The following is a 15,378-nucleotide window of genomic DNA, read 5'->3' as shown; positions in this document are numbered from 1 at the left end:
AACAACCCAAAGAATGTACAATTCTATGCTGATAAAATTCAGACTTTAAAATATGAGACAAGAGTATTTATGATATGAAATGCATATACGTATGAAAGATATCATTCTGACTGATTCATTTATTGTTTTCATTTTACAGGTAATGACAGGACCCTCTATAAACAAAAGAACGCTGGCAGAAATAGGACTGATGGAACTAGCAGCTGTTCCAAAGGGCTCAAGATAGAGAGTCAGAGGAGATGAAGCCACAGCTAGTCTTCTCAGTGGGAGAGGGGAGCAACCCCCCCAAAAACACTTAGCACTTACTGTTACCATTATCTAATATTCCTGATACAGTAGCACTTAAAGGCCCCAATCAGAATTAGGGCCAGGTTGTGCTAAACCCTGTACAAACACATACAAAGACAAAAGCTCTACCCTGAAGAGTTTACAGTCTAAGCCCCAGATCCTGCAATTTGTTCCACTTAGGAGTCTTCACAAAGGCTTTGTCTACAGTACTATCACTTTTGTCTGTCAGGGGTGTGAAAAATCACACCCCCCGATTGACAAGATTCACTGATGAAAGTGCCAGTGTGGACAGCACTATGTCTGCAGGAAAGCGTCTCCTGCCGGCATAGCTACTGCCACTCATTGGGGGTACTTTAATTATGCCGGTGGGAGAGCTCTCTCCCACTGGCATAGTTAAGCTACACAGGAGACCTTACAGCGGTCCAGCAGCTGCTCCCGGCTTCTCTCCCGCACTGGATCGCCCCGAGCCGGGGGGAGGGAAGGTGGGTGTGAGCGGCGCGGCCGGGGGCGGGACCGGGAGGCGCGGCCCTGGCCGGGACCCAGCTTCTTCCGCCGCTTTCTGCTGCTGTCGCTGCTGCTTGCGTGTCGGGGGGAAGCCCGTGAGTGAGGAATCGCGGCCGGGAGCGGGGTAGCTGCGACCCGGGCGCAACGCGGCGAAGCCCCGGGAGGGAGGCGGCCGCCTCGGGGCCCGACTCTCGGGCTGTGTCTTCCCTGGGGCCAGCAGCGGCCTGCCCCTCCCCGGGCCTGGGGCTCGCCCACGCTGCTGGCCCGCAGGCGCCTTGGCCCCCTCTTGCCCCCTGCACACACATGGGCTGGGGCCCAGGTGCTGGTTGGCTTCAGGGGCCCGCTGGACCCTGCCGGCTCCCGCCGCGCTAGAGCGAGACGGCGGGTTATTCAGCCCGTAGGGCCCGGGCCAGGGGCAGACCCAGAGGTGCTGTTTGTGGGCTGGACCTTGTCCACACTGGGTGCTTGGAGCCCATCAGACGTAGTTCATGGTATTTCAGCTGAGCTGCCATCAGATGGCGACTTGCCTGGCTACCAAACTGGGCTGGGTTTGCACCAGTGACATGGCTGCTCTTGAAACGCTACGGCAGCACGTTTGCACTGCAGCGCGGACATTCAGGCGTAGTTAATCCACCTCGCTGAGAGGAGGTAGCTAGGTGGGTGGGAGACGGCTTCCCTCCACCTAGCCTTGTCTGCGCTGTCCTCTCGATCAGTACAGCTATGTCTCTCAGGGGTGTGGGTTTTTCACATGGCTCTGTGTCCGATGGAGGGTCCCGTCTTCAAAAATGTCGAATCCCAGGAATGAAGTTACAGAAAACTTTCTTCACAGAAAGAAACCAAATTGCTTGTTACTTTAACTGATCATTCTGCTGTTGTGTGTTGTTTCGTTGCCACACAAGGCACTGGCAGGGTGGGGAGAAGGATGAGGAAGTAGGTTTCATGATGTGAGAATTTGGACCCTTCCCTGTCCCCTGTGGAAAAAAAATTATACCTTAAATGTGCTTTAAGAAAGGCCCTATGAAACTCAGTTTCCTGTCTTAATACTTTTTAGTTGTAATAATATTTGAAAGGGTGTAACTTTGTGTGTTTGTGGAGTTTTTTTCTCCCAGTTTGCTTAAGATGACTTAATTGAGTTTAGTTGTTTAAGAAATACAGTACAACAAAAATAGCAAAATGGGAAAATGTACTTGACCTGAAGTAACTTCTCAGTTGTCTAATAATAATGAAACATTAGTGTCACCATTTGTTGGATTAAAACATGGACTACAGATTTAACTAAGAAGATTCCATTCCCTTTGTTAGTCAAGTTAACAGAGAAAGTTAATGCACTTATTTAAAAATTGATTTTCTTTCATGGTCCATGATGCTCATTGTTGTCAGAGTTGATTCACACTCTTCTCTGACATCCTAGCATTTGCCATGCTTGCAATTCCACAGCCTCCATGGAATTACTCTGGAGCCATTCAGCTGGGAAGGAGGGAGAGAAGGGTTAAGTAATAGTGTTCAGCATGCCTCTTGTGACCTGTTAAAATCACTTAACACAAATTCCTGAAGTGCATGAATTTTTTTATCTTATATTTGAAGTTTGAGAGCTGATAGTGGTGATTGGAGGAAAATCCAAAGAAGAGACTTAATTAGTTTGATACTTGGTATATTAGAATCACCAGTGCTGCTCTACATGCTGTATTTTAGCAAGAATTGTTTTAATTTTGGTCCCAGGTTTTAGAGCAGCATCCACTTTATCTTGCAGTTAACTCTACATCAAACCGATGGACATGATTCACGTGACTTCATATGACGTATAGACACAAATAAGCAACTTCCTAAAATTAAAGTAATTTTGTGCAAAGTAATTTGACTAGCAAGGATGAGCAGTTTAAACTGTATCCATTGCATTGCTCAGCTTGTCTACAAGTATCATAATTTCACATGAGTTGCTGAAATGCAGTCCTTTTTTTAAAAAAAGCTCTTTTTTAGCTCTTAAAGTGGAGGCAGAAATATGCTAGGCTAGTTGCACAATATGCCTTATGAAGTTACTCTGTAATTTACTCCATTTGTAAATATTTTGTCAGATTTCTTCAGGAAATATTGTAAAACTGTTATTCTGTAGATTTGTTTCCCCTTGAGTTCTGTGGCAGTACAGCATCCTGTCTTTTGGGTTTTGCTGGTAATGTCTAAAGCAGAACAAGTCTTCCTTGATTTGGGATTGACATGTGTCATAAAAACAAATTGGGGCATTCCTGTATGTAAAATGAAAATTGGATGTAATCTTACGCTCTTGGCAACTTGTCTTTGACTTTCTGAGAAATGGCACTAATACATAGACTTTTCATAACACTTCACATTTCTGATTCTGTTACTATCATTAACTAATCCTTGTCAGGTAGGTGAATATTCTCTCTACAAATAGGAAAACAGTGGTTAGTTAAATGACTTGCTCAGGGCCACACAGCGAGTTAAAGTGTCATAGCAGATGTTAGCACTCATGAGTTTCCGGCTCTCAGTCCTTCAGCTTGATGTGCGACTTCTTGTGGGTCACAGTACAATAATTCCACAACCACAATTCTAAGGGCTTGTCTACACTGGCACTTTACAGCATAGCAACTTTCTTGCTCAAGGGTGTGAAAAAACACACCCCTGAGAGCTGTAAGTTTCAGTGCTGTAAAGTGCTAGTGTAGACCGTGCACCAGAGCTATTCCCCTCGTGGAGGTGTGTGGGGTTGTTTTAGTTTGTTTGTTTTGTTTTTTTAATAGTACTGTGAGATCTCTCTCAATAACATCCAGTGAACTAGTTTTACCCTCTTTTATCTTGGTGTTTTCCTTTTCTTTTTTTGGGTGGGTGGGAGGTAGGTTAGTTTACTTTTGCTTCGTGAAACTGTATGTTGACAGTGGTGTCAGTCTGACATAAAAGACCCTGGCCATTAGTCTAAAAATACTTGCCTACACTCAGTAACAAGATTTTGGCAACTTTTGGCATAGTATATTTTAGTCAAAAATAGCATGTGAATACTGTCACTGGGCAGGCAAATCCGATTTCTGTGAAACATAAGAAATCACAAAATGAAAGACAGATGAGGAATCTGAGGAGAATCACATAGGATGCAAACCATGAGAATGGGCAAACAGTGGTAGATGAAAGTGAAAGTGCTATGGAATCTTTAACTGTTAGTGGGAAGCTGTGTGAGAGAGGCAGCCATGTCTGTTTAACTTCTCGTCCAAAATACAGTCACCCTTCTAGGACTGTAATGTAATGTCAGTGGTGGACTACGAGCTTGAATCATCGTGTGTGATGTGCCTTTGGGTCAGAAGATCATGGACATGACACTACTAGAATTTCAAATGACAGTCTCCAATGAAAGAAGTGTTGCTGCCACTACCAGTCAGTAATTCTGGTCCTTTTATGGCTCTAGTAGGCAGTGAGTACTTGTTTGCTCAAAAGGCTTTCATGGCTGTCATAGCAGTGAAAGTCCTGAACTACTGATTGATGACCTTGTCCAGTTGCTAGCCATGATGAATGCTGTTCTTGCTCTGATTGGAGAACATTTGATCCAGCAGTGAACCAGCCAAAATGCCACAGGTAGCTATGAAAAGTCATCCAAACATTTCTACTTGCCGCTTACATCAGAACGAGCAACAGTTCTGCAATACTTGCAGAAGATGTGTTGATTTGGCACTAGCAGCCCACAGGAATATATTCCTTTTGTACTTTGACAGATTTGAGGAAATGCATAAGGGCCTCTTCTCCAAATACGGCTACAGAACATCTTGGTCTCTAGATGCTGTATAATAAAGGCTCCATGTGCTCTGAGCCAAGCTGTACCTAAATTCTGTGGCAAGGTCCTGTGGTTTCTGTGGCAACCTGGTGCTGGAAGTTCTTCTGCAGCAGCTTCATTTAATCAGTACAGTAGCCGTGTGTTACTTGTTTTTATAGTCAGTTTCTCTCCACAGTGCTGTCTCCACATTTTCAGTGTGATGCGATGATTTCTGTTCAGTTTTGGCAATGTAAAACTGCACCATAGTTGTTGAAGTTTTTGGCAGCTGGATAGGGAGCAGTTGGTGCTTATGGTGCCTCTGGAGAGAGGGAGAAATCAATTTGGGATAAACATATAATCTAAAATGCACAGTAGTGAAATATGCAGTGTAGTTGTGGCCATGTCGGTCCCAGGATATTAATGAGACAAGGTGGGTGAGGTAATATCTTTTATTGGACCTACTTCTGTTGGTGAGGGCTTTCAAGCCACACAGAACTCTTCTTCAGATCTGGGAAAGGTACAGCTAAATTGAAGGTAGAAGAGATTGTTTAGTATAAGTGGTTAGTACATAGTCTAAGGGACCATTCAAGGTAGAGTGGCCAATTAACACGTTTTCAGTCACAGAACAAAAAGAAGGGGTTAGTGGGTTACAGATTGTTGTAATAATCCATACATCCAGTGTCTGTTCAATCCATGATTTTTAGTGTCTAGTAGAGTTATGAATCTAATATCCCGGGCTTGTCTTTTGAAATCCTTGAAAGTGTTGTGCAGGTTTCCTTTGAGGATGAGGACAGATAGGTCAGATATAGTCATTGCTCTGTGAAAAGTGTTCACCCAACTGTGATGGGTAAAAAGAAAAGGAGTACTTGTGGCACCTTAGAGACTAACCAATTTATTTGAGCATAAGCTTTCGTGAGCTACAGCTCACTGTGTGAGTTCAGTGGAGAGCACAGTAATTGTCTGGCTTCACCCACATAGTTGTTGTTGGGGCATTTAGTGCACTGGATGAGGTACACCACATGTAGTGATAGGCACGGGTAGGATCCATGGATCTTGAAAGGTGTGGTGGGGGGTGGGGTTGGTTGTCCTATCACTGCAGAGGTGTTAATGGGCCACTCTACCTTTGGTCCCTTAGAATATGTGTTAACTACTTGTGATAAACAATCTGTTCCACCTTGCATTTAGCTGTGATGCTCAGAGTACCTTTCCCAGGCTTGAAGAAGAGCTCTGTGTGGTTCAAAAGCTTGTCTCTCTCACCAACGGAAGTAGGTCCAATAAAAGATATTGCCTCACCCACCTTGTTTCTCCAGTAGTGAAATAGCTAATAATATTGGTTTCACAGTTAACAGCCAGATGAAAGTAATGGAAAAGTTTACACTTCTCCGAAGTATGGTTTCGAGCTGACTGCATACTCACTTAGCTATGCTTCAGTTTCTGTTCCATTTGTGGTTTAATTTTTTTGTTTGTTTGTATAAGTAAAATGCTAGATCACTGTTACTACCAATATGTCTATGGAATTCTGTGGTGGTTGATGGACTCCCACAATAACTTGGGTTCTCCTGTTGCAGTTGGCTGTTGGCTTGCTTGTGAACCTCTACTGCCTAGATGATCATGTGCTGGTTTTAGATGAGAACAAACAGTCCACTCTCCAGCAGAAAGAAACTTAGGCTCCACCCTAGAGTGGACCACAATTAGGTAATTTGTAATTCTGTTAAATTCTCTCTAGGTTAGGTGGTGTTTAAATATATGTTAATTAAAACTTATCTAACATATTTTAAAAGACCACCTATTTTTCTAGTCTGAATACAGCCAGAAGATCTCTGCCGGCAGACTCTTTTCCTGTGTCTGTCTCTCATTGACTAGCAAATGATATTTTAGCTTGTAAATACATAGGTATTTGAGGTTCATCCCTTCCAGTATGGCAGTAAAAGGTGTTAGAGCTCTAGTCTGGTTGACTTGGAAGTGATTTGAGTTTCTTTATTTAAAACAATATAATTTTGGGTGGGGGCAGAATTATCTGAAATTCTTGTGGTATCCAGAGAAGGCCTTTCCTCTCCCAAAGTCAGTTAAAAATATACAAGTGTATGGGGGTATATCTACACTGGCAGAGTTGCATCACCAGCAGTTACAGCGCCGCTCAGAGTGCGCTGAAGGGAAACTGCTGTTGTGTGTTCACACTGTCAGCTGCCTGTGGAATAGCGTGTCCACACTTGTGGCACTTGCAGCAGTATTCAGAGCGATGCACTCTGGGCAGCTATCCCACAGAGCATCTTTTCCTCTTCTGCCACTAAGACAGTGGTTCTCAAACTAGGGGCGCTAGGGAAGGGCGGCCAGCTTCCCACAGCCCCCATTGGCCTGGAGCGATGAACTGCGGCCAGTGGGAGCCGCGATCGGTTGAACCTGCGGACGCGGCAGGTAAACAAACCAGCCCGGCCTGCCAGCGGCTTTCCCTGAACAAGCAGCACCCCTAGTTTGGAAACCACTGCTCTAAGAGTTGTGGGAAGGCGGAGGGGGTTGCGGGGCATCCTGGGTTCTTTCCCAATGCCCTGTGATGCATTGCTTCGCATCCCAGCAATCCCTGTGCTTCTGTCCGCATTTGACGCCATCTTTCAACAGTTTATGTACTGCACGCTCTGTCTCCTCAGTCTGCAGGAATGGATCCCGCTCCATTGACCAATATGCTGCTTGCTTTCACTCACATGTCACGAATGGCAGTGGAGTTATTCCTTAAACTACAAAGGCAAGAGGAGTTCAACATTGATCTCGCCACATGTGGTAGCTATGACACAAGATTGCTTGTGGCATTCATGGAGGTGCTGACCACAGTGGAACGCTGCTTTTGGGTTTGGGAAACAAGCACTGAATGGTGGGATCACATCGTTATGCACATCTGGGATGCCGAGTAGTGGCTGCAGAACTTTCGGATGAGGACAGCCACATTCATGGGACTGTGTGATGAGCTCGCCCCAGCTCTTTGGTGCAAGGACACAAGAATGAGAGCTGCCCTGCCATTAGAGAAGTGCATGGTGACTGCACTGTGGAAGCTGGCTACTCCAACCTGCTACCGATCGGTTGTTAACCAATTTGGAATGGGAAAGTTGACCATTGGACTCGTGTTGATGGAAGTGTGCAGGGCCATTAATCGCATCCTGCTCTGAAAGATTGTGACTCTGGGCAACGTGCGTGACATTGTGGATGTCTTTGCACAAATGGGCTTCCCTAACTGCAGAGGGGTGATAGAAGGCATGCATATTCCAATTCTGGCACCAGACCATCTAGCCACCGAGTACATTATTTGGAAAGGGTATTTCTCTATGGTTTTCCAGGTGCTGGTGGATCACCATGGGTGTTTCATGGACATTTAATGCAGGCTGGTTTGGAAAGTATCTTTCTGGCCCGTTCAGGATGCTGCAAGCAGGGAGTTTCTTCCCGGACCAGAAGATCACCGTAGGGGAAGTCAAAATGCCCATTGTGATCCTGGGAGACCCTGCCTACCCCTTAATGCCGTGGCTTATGAAACCATACACAGGGCACCTTGACAGCAACAAGGAGCAGATCAATAACAGGCTGAGCAAGTGCAGGATGACTGTTGAGTGTGCTTTTGGCTGATTAAAGGCCCGCTGGCGATGCCTAAATGGGAGACTGGACCTGGCCAATGACTATATTCCTATGCTTATAGCCACATGCTGCACGCTCCATAATATTTGTGAAGGGAAGAGTGAAAGCTTCACTCAGGGCTTGATGGCTGAGGCTCAGTGCCTGGAGGCTGAATTTGAACAGCCAGAGACCAGGGGTATTAGAGGGGCATGGGGCCATAAGGGTTAGTGATGCCTTGAGGCAGCAATTTGAAGCTGAAAGCCACTAATATTTGTTGCTGTACTCAGAAGTGCAGTGCTTGTAATGCTAGGAGGTGATTGTGATTGGTGCAGACAATGTACTATGAAGGTTTAAGAAAATTGCCTGGTGCTTTGCAGGGCTCTGTTTGCTTTCAATTAATGGAATAAAGATTGCTTTCAAACAAAAACAATTATTTTATTAAAAAACAACAAATGGAAGAGAGAGACAAACAAAAAAACACATCAGCACTGTGGGGGATGAGGGAAGGTGGGGTCCCAGGACGGTTAAAGATTTGTGTATGTCCAGGTATCATCTGCATCCTTGTCCTTTGGAGTACAGTGCAGTGGGTACTGTACTTCAACAGGGCTAAACTGCAGAGGGATGGGTGTTGAGTGCAGTGGGTACTGGGAGTCCACAGGACTGGACTGTGATAGGACAGGAGTGGAATGTTGCGCGTACAGACTGGAACCAGGAGGTTGATAAGAGTATGTTGGCGGTGTCTGGGGGGCACATGGGAAAGAGTTTTGTGACGGCGGCTGCAGGGGAGGGCGGGCGCAGAGCTGCTTGGTTTGTAGTGCTAGTAGCTCCTGAAGCACATGTGCTTGGTGCGCCATAACTTTTAAGAGCCGCTCTGTGGCACGCTGTGTTCTCTTTTCGGTCCCTCTTCTCATTGTCCTGCCACTTCTTCAATTCTTGTTTTTTGGCCATGGAATGCATCATGACATCACGCAGTAAATGCTCTTTAGATCTTCGTGGCCGCTTTCTAATTCTGCACAGCCATTCAGCCATCGATAACAAAGAGGGAGGCTGGACTCCCATATCTGTGAAGCCAAAATGCAACATTTTACAGAAGCAGCATTGTTTTCAACACAGAGACCACTGATTCAGTGATGTAAAACACAACCACTATTCACATACTCGTCACTAACTGGCTGACTCCAGGCAAACACATAAGCCACAAGACCCCCAAAATGGTGAGTAACCGCAGGGGCAAGGGAAATCAGTGTTCCCGGACTGTACTGTACACTGGGCACATGGCTCTTGGGGAGAGCCAGCACTGTAGAGCGGGGCCTTATAATCATTACTGTCCCCACATTTTCCACAGGCTGTGTTCATTATGGAAGAGATCTTGCTGCTGAGGGTGAGCAGGGAATCAAGGGAGGCCGTGGCCCTTATGCGGCTCACCTGGGTGCAGCAATGGTCCCCTTCACCCCCTCCCCAGTGATGGCAGAGTGGTGTGGGAAAATTACCCTTAATGGGGCAGGAAACAAAGTAGCTCTGCCAAAGATCCTGCGGCAGCGGATTGCCCAGTATCTCCACGAGAATTTCGGGTAGATTTGAGGGAGTTGATCAACACCCTTTTCCGCTGCTCAGACTAGGCATGTGGTGGTATGCGCATCATACAGACACAACTCTTCTTTCTACAACCCTCCTGCCCCCAATAACTTGCTTCAGCAATTCCCAAAATCAAAGCCACTTACCAGGGGCCTCATCTCCTGTTTGCGCTTCGCCAAGCTCCTACAGCTGTGACTGGCTAGCCTCTTCCGGAGTAGAGAAGAGCTCCTGGCTGCATGTATCTCTGACCTCCGAGTCATCCTCTGCCTCTGGGTCCCCCTCCACATCCTCATCCAAGATTTCCTCCTCCTGGCTCTGTCTACTCTCCACTGGCACGCGAGCCACCAAAGTATGCACAGTGGCCTTTGCAGTGGAGGTGGGGTCACCATCGAGTATTGCGTCCAGCTCTTTGTAGAACCAGCAGCTTGTGGGTGCAGCACGAGGCATTCCACAGCTCCTTCACTTTGACCTTGCACTACGGTGTGTCCCAGTCCCTGGTCCCTTTCTGTCATGCTTCGTGAAATCTTCTGGAGGTATCATAATTCCTATGGCTGGAGCGCAGCTGGGACTGCACAGCCTCCTCTCCCCAAATGCTGATGAGGTCCAGCAGCTCGGCGTTGCTCCAAGCAGGGGATCGCCTGGTGCATGGAGCAGACCTGGTCACCTGGAAAGATGCGCTGAGACCACTGCACGTGTCACCAAGCAAACTGGAAGGGAACTTCCAAAATTCCCAAGGAATTTACAGGTGGGGTGACAGTTGGTCACCTGAGGGCAGGGCAGTAGAGTTCCAACTGATTACTAGAAGTCGTATGTAAATCACAGTTTTTTAGAAAATTCATGATAAGGTTAATGGCAAAGTATTGAATTTCACCAGCAGGCTTAGTCAATTTCAAGGATGGAAGGATTTGTGGCAGAATGGAGTGCTGTGTCTGTGTGGAAGAATAGACATTCTGTGTATGCTCATTGATAAAATTTGCTGGTTAAATTCATTCTGTCCTTGAAATTGACTAAGTTTGCACACAGAACTCAATTCTTCCACATGCACACAGCACTGTAAATTATGGTAATTTTTGAAAGAACACCATAGCTAAAGTAATATTTAAAAGGTCACCATTGGGGGCATTTTCATGATTTCCATGCCCTCTGTGAAATCATGATTTACACAGGGCCCTACCCATAATGCTTGTTCCATTCCATAATTTTCACACTGTTTTTAAAATGCCCACAGTCCTGTACTCTGCTTTTCAGTCTTTACCATCTCTCGGGCAGAAGCGTGGAGCCGGCAGAGCTCATTGCAGTTCTAATGACCATTGCTAATACAAGACACAGAATTTTCTTGTATTTGTAGTACTGAGGCCTAGTCTACATTAGAAAATCAAGTCACCATAACTACATCACTCGGGGTGTGAAAAAACTATGTTGCTCCAGATTGGGTTTGGATAAATTGACCTAAGTCCCTGAGTATACAGCATTAGGTCATTGGAAGAATTCTTCCATCAACCTAGCTACTGCCTCTTGGGGAGGTGGATCTTTCCTGTCAGCATAGGTAGTGTCTGTTCTGAAGCACCAGTGTAGCATTGTAAGTGTAGACAAGCCCTTAGAGTACTACTACTACTGGGATTGTGAGGAGGAAGAAGAGGAGATGTTCAGCCACTACGACTGGATGCTGATGGACACAGTGAATAAAAATGCCAGGTTGCTGCTGGATTCATGGTGCATCTCCACATGGTGAATCCCCGCCATTGGGCCTGAGAAGCGAGCAGTGACTGTTGGGTTGGTATCCTAGTGCAGGTTTGGGTAACGAGCAGTGGCTGTAAAACTTCCAGATGCAAAAGAACACATTTCTGGGTCCATGTGCCAAACTTGTCCCAGACTTCCAATGCAGGGATACCAGATTGAGAGTTGCATTGACAGTGGAGAAGTGAGTGGCAATCATGCTCTGGAAACTTGGAACACCGGGTTGCTATCAGTCAGTGGGCAATCAGTTTGGAGTTGGAAAATCCACAGCATAAAAAGAAAGTGATGCTTTTCCATAGTTATGCAAATACTGGTGGATCACTGCGGACATTTCACTGATATCCTTGTAGGCTTGTCAGGGAAGGAGCATAATGCTCTCATCTTTTAAGAACATAGGACTTTTCCAAAATCTCAAAGTGGGGACATTCTTCACATTAGTGATGTTGAAGTGACAGTAGTGATTCTGGGAGATCCAGCCTTCCCTTTACTCCCCGGCTCATGAAGCCATACAATGGCCACCTTGGAAGTGCCAAAGAAAGATTCAGCTACCAGTTCAGTAGGTGTAGAATGATTGTTGAACTTATTTTTAGTAGACTGACGGGATGCTGGCATGGTTTGCTCACTAGATGGGATCTCAATGGGGCAAACATCCCCATCATTGGAGCTGCATGTTGTGTACTGCATAATATCTGTGAGGCAAAGGGGGAAAGGCTACAAGCAGGGTGGAGGAGTGAAGTGGACTGGCTGTCTGGTGAATTTGAACAGCAGATGTAAGGGCTACTGGAGGAGCCAGGTGTGGAGCTATACAGCTGAGGGAGGCCTTAAAAAGAGCAGTTAACTCAATCACAGTAGTGTTGTGTGATGGTTTTATGAAATAGTTTGCCTTTGTGTGTACAGAACTTAAATGTGGGTGAATTATTGACTCCTCTGTGAATTGTGTAATGTGGCAATTGTACTTGGGGTAAGTAATAAATATACTCGGAGTATCCAAAAATAAAACTGTGTGTCCACAGAAACAGGAAACAAAGCTACAGTGCAAATATCCAAGGTAAGAGCATTCTAGCAGCACTGTAAGAGGGTGACCCATACTTTACATGGGTTTTTAAATGCATATTTTTATGTATTAAGACATATTACAAAGTTTCAGTCATATTACAAAGCATGTAGTATTTTGTGGCTTTTCCTGTAGTTTTCTCAGGCCAGTGTAGGTGCAGTTATGGTTCTTTTTGCTTTCTCCTGTTGTGAAGGGTAGAGGTAAGAAGTTCATACTATGCTGCCACCTGTTATATTGGGTGGAAGTGGGGGGGAGAAGGGGTGGCTGTGACACACATAAGGAGCTGTGACAATAGACTTTTTAATGAGTTGGAAGGGCTGCTGTGTCTCGGGTCTTTCAGATGTTGCACAGCATTATCGAGCTACATGCCCAGTTTTGTTGCCTGAGTAAACCCTTTCTGACCTGATGGATTTCCCAATGTATATCTCAGTCCCTTTTCTTCTTCTGCATCAGATCCTCTTTCCATTCTTCCTGGTCTTGGATATGTGGCCTCTCCAAGCCCTTCATTCACAGTCAGCAGCTGTGGGTGAATGGAGGATCTTACAGACTGTATCCTCCTGTATCCACTTCTTTCGTAATCTGAGTAGGGTCAGACAGTCAGCTGGCTTGGAGAGGGCACCTCTCAAGATCACCACATCAGAGGCTGCTGATTAAAACAGACAGATACAGCATTAGATTTACAATTGCAACAGAAAGGGAAAGATAAGTCTCAAAACTCCCTTACGTAATTCCCACAAATACATTTAATAAGAAATGCCAGGTGTCACTTTTTAGCTTTGGAGTGCCTCATTACAGAACTGCTGTGCAGCTCAAGCTGTAGTGAGCAAGCCCTAACGGAGAGGGAGGTAGTTTTACTGCGTGGACGGTTTAGACACTGGATATCCATAGCTATGAGTATAGGGAAAGCATGGTAAAATATTGCCAATATTTTCTTAAGTAGTGATGATTTTGGCTGATGCCTCTCCTGAGTGTGACAAAGGCACAGAGAATCTAGCTGCTACTGACATTCTGAAGCTGCTTGGTTGGACCCATATACTGCTAGTCTGTCTGCAATGAGTTCTCATGGCATCATAACAGTAATGTGACGTGGGGGAAGAAACAAGCCACCATACCCAGAAATATTCAGGAAAATATTGCAGAGTATCTCCATAAAATTTTCATTGAGACTGCTTGTGAGGATAAAAGGGACATCCTTGTTCAGTTAAACAAAGTGCCCCACATGGGGTGAATTGTGGTCTTCCCTGCCTAGCCGAATAAACCAAATAATGGAAATGTGGATGTTGGCTCTACCTCTATCAGAGCATGTGGTGCTGACTTGCTGTAGAGCATGTCTGCTCTCCAGCAGCACAGTTCTGGTGATGCAGCTGTGCTGCTGGAGCATTGTAGTGTAGATGCTTCCTACATAGATGGAAGGGGTTTTTCTGTCTATGTAGCTGATCCACCTTTCAGAGACCAGTAGCTAGGTCGATGGAAGAATTCTTCCGTTGACACAGCCAAGTCTGTGTTGGGCAGGAGGTCGAACTAACTGCAATGATCAGCCCTGAGTTACATAGTTAGGTCAATCTAATTTTTAAGTGTAGACCAGGCCAAGGACACTATAATTCAGACTGCCATACTAATTTTTTAATTTTATATTTTCAACATTTTACAAGTAAAGTGAACAATCAAAAATCAATGCCCTTCTTCTTCAAACATGGGGATAGGATGAGCACCATTCTTAAATGGGGACTAAGGAAGGAGGAGTGGGTGGGAGGGAAGAAGTTTTGAGCAACGAAAAGATAAAAAATGCTAATAAGACGAATAAAGGATATATACGCTTACCTGAGCTCCCTTGCTGTTTATCACCGGGCTCATGTGCGCTTCCCAGGAGGGACTGGATCGACTGTAGCGGAGTTTCAGAATACTCCTGGCTTATCATATGGTTTGCTTCTCCCTTCTGCTCCTCCTCCTCGTACACTGAGGTGGTCTCCGTGTTAGACTCTTGCAACATATCCACAGTTGTATGTTGGATACTGCTGGGGTCTATGCCAAATATGGCATACAGTTCATTGTAGAAGCAACAGGTCTGCAGGACAGCCCCAGATTTGGTGTTGGCATCCCTCGCCTTCTGATATACCTGCTGATATTCCTCTGCTTTTATGAGGCACTGGTGCTAATCCCTGTCATGCTCCTGGTTCAGTATCCCCTGTGCAATCTGTACACAGATGTCTGTATTTCTTTGGCTGTTGCTTAGCTGGATTTGCATAATCTCTTCTCTCCACAGGCCAAGGAGTCCCAGGACTTCTTTCCTGCTCCACAGAGGAGCATGTCTAGTTGCTATCTGTGTGCGTGGATCCAGCATGGTTGGATGCTCACAAAGTTGGACTAATAGGTGCTCTCACCAAGGTGGGCAGTCAAAAAAGGGCATTTCAAAAATACAGTGCAGGTGTTAGAGCTGGGGAAGGGGGACAAGTATCCGGTGTCTTTGACCTCCTGGGAGGTGGAGTTCAAAATTGCGATTAGAGCAACTACTAGTGCAAAACAGGGGTATTGTGGGACAACAGCTGGATGACTGTTAGGGTTGACACAGGTAATGCAGTGTCTACTCTCTTGCAAAAGTAAGTTGACCATGCCTCTGTGTTGCTGGGGGAATTGGTCTTAATGCATCACTGTAATGGGGTGCTTACATCAGCACGAGACAAATTTGAGTGTAGACACATGCACAGGTAGGTTGAAACAGGTTGACTTAGGGTACGTCTACAGTACATGTGCTACAGTGGCACAGCTATGTTGCAGCTATGCTAGTCTAGTATAGACACTTATTATAGCAACAGAAGTGGCTTTCACATCACTGTAGTAAATCCACCCCCTTAGGAGAGGTTAGAATTCATCT

The 15,378-nt window shown here is 45.6% G+C and overlaps 1 protein-coding gene across 2 annotated transcripts in view; it reads left to right on the top strand.

Moving 5' to 3' along the window:
• Positions 1 to 801: 801 nt before the first annotated feature.
• Positions 802 to 15,378, top strand: part of USP45 (ubiquitin specific peptidase 45) — a 112,404-nt gene continuing 97,827 nt past the window's right edge. For both annotated transcript variants that reach the window (XM_048844936.2, XM_075126597.1), the window contains exon 1: positions 802 to 887. The gene's annotated coding sequence lies outside the window, so the exon portion shown is untranslated. The remainder of the gene's footprint in view (positions 888 to 15,378) is intronic.

This window comes from Caretta caretta, chromosome 3, assembly GCF_965140235.1.
Source record: "Caretta caretta isolate rCarCar2 chromosome 3, rCarCar1.hap1, whole genome shotgun sequence".
NCBI classification, from domain to species: domain Eukaryota; kingdom Metazoa; phylum Chordata; order Testudines; family Cheloniidae; genus Caretta; species Caretta caretta.
This window is presented reverse-complemented; position numbering and strand designations above follow the sequence as displayed.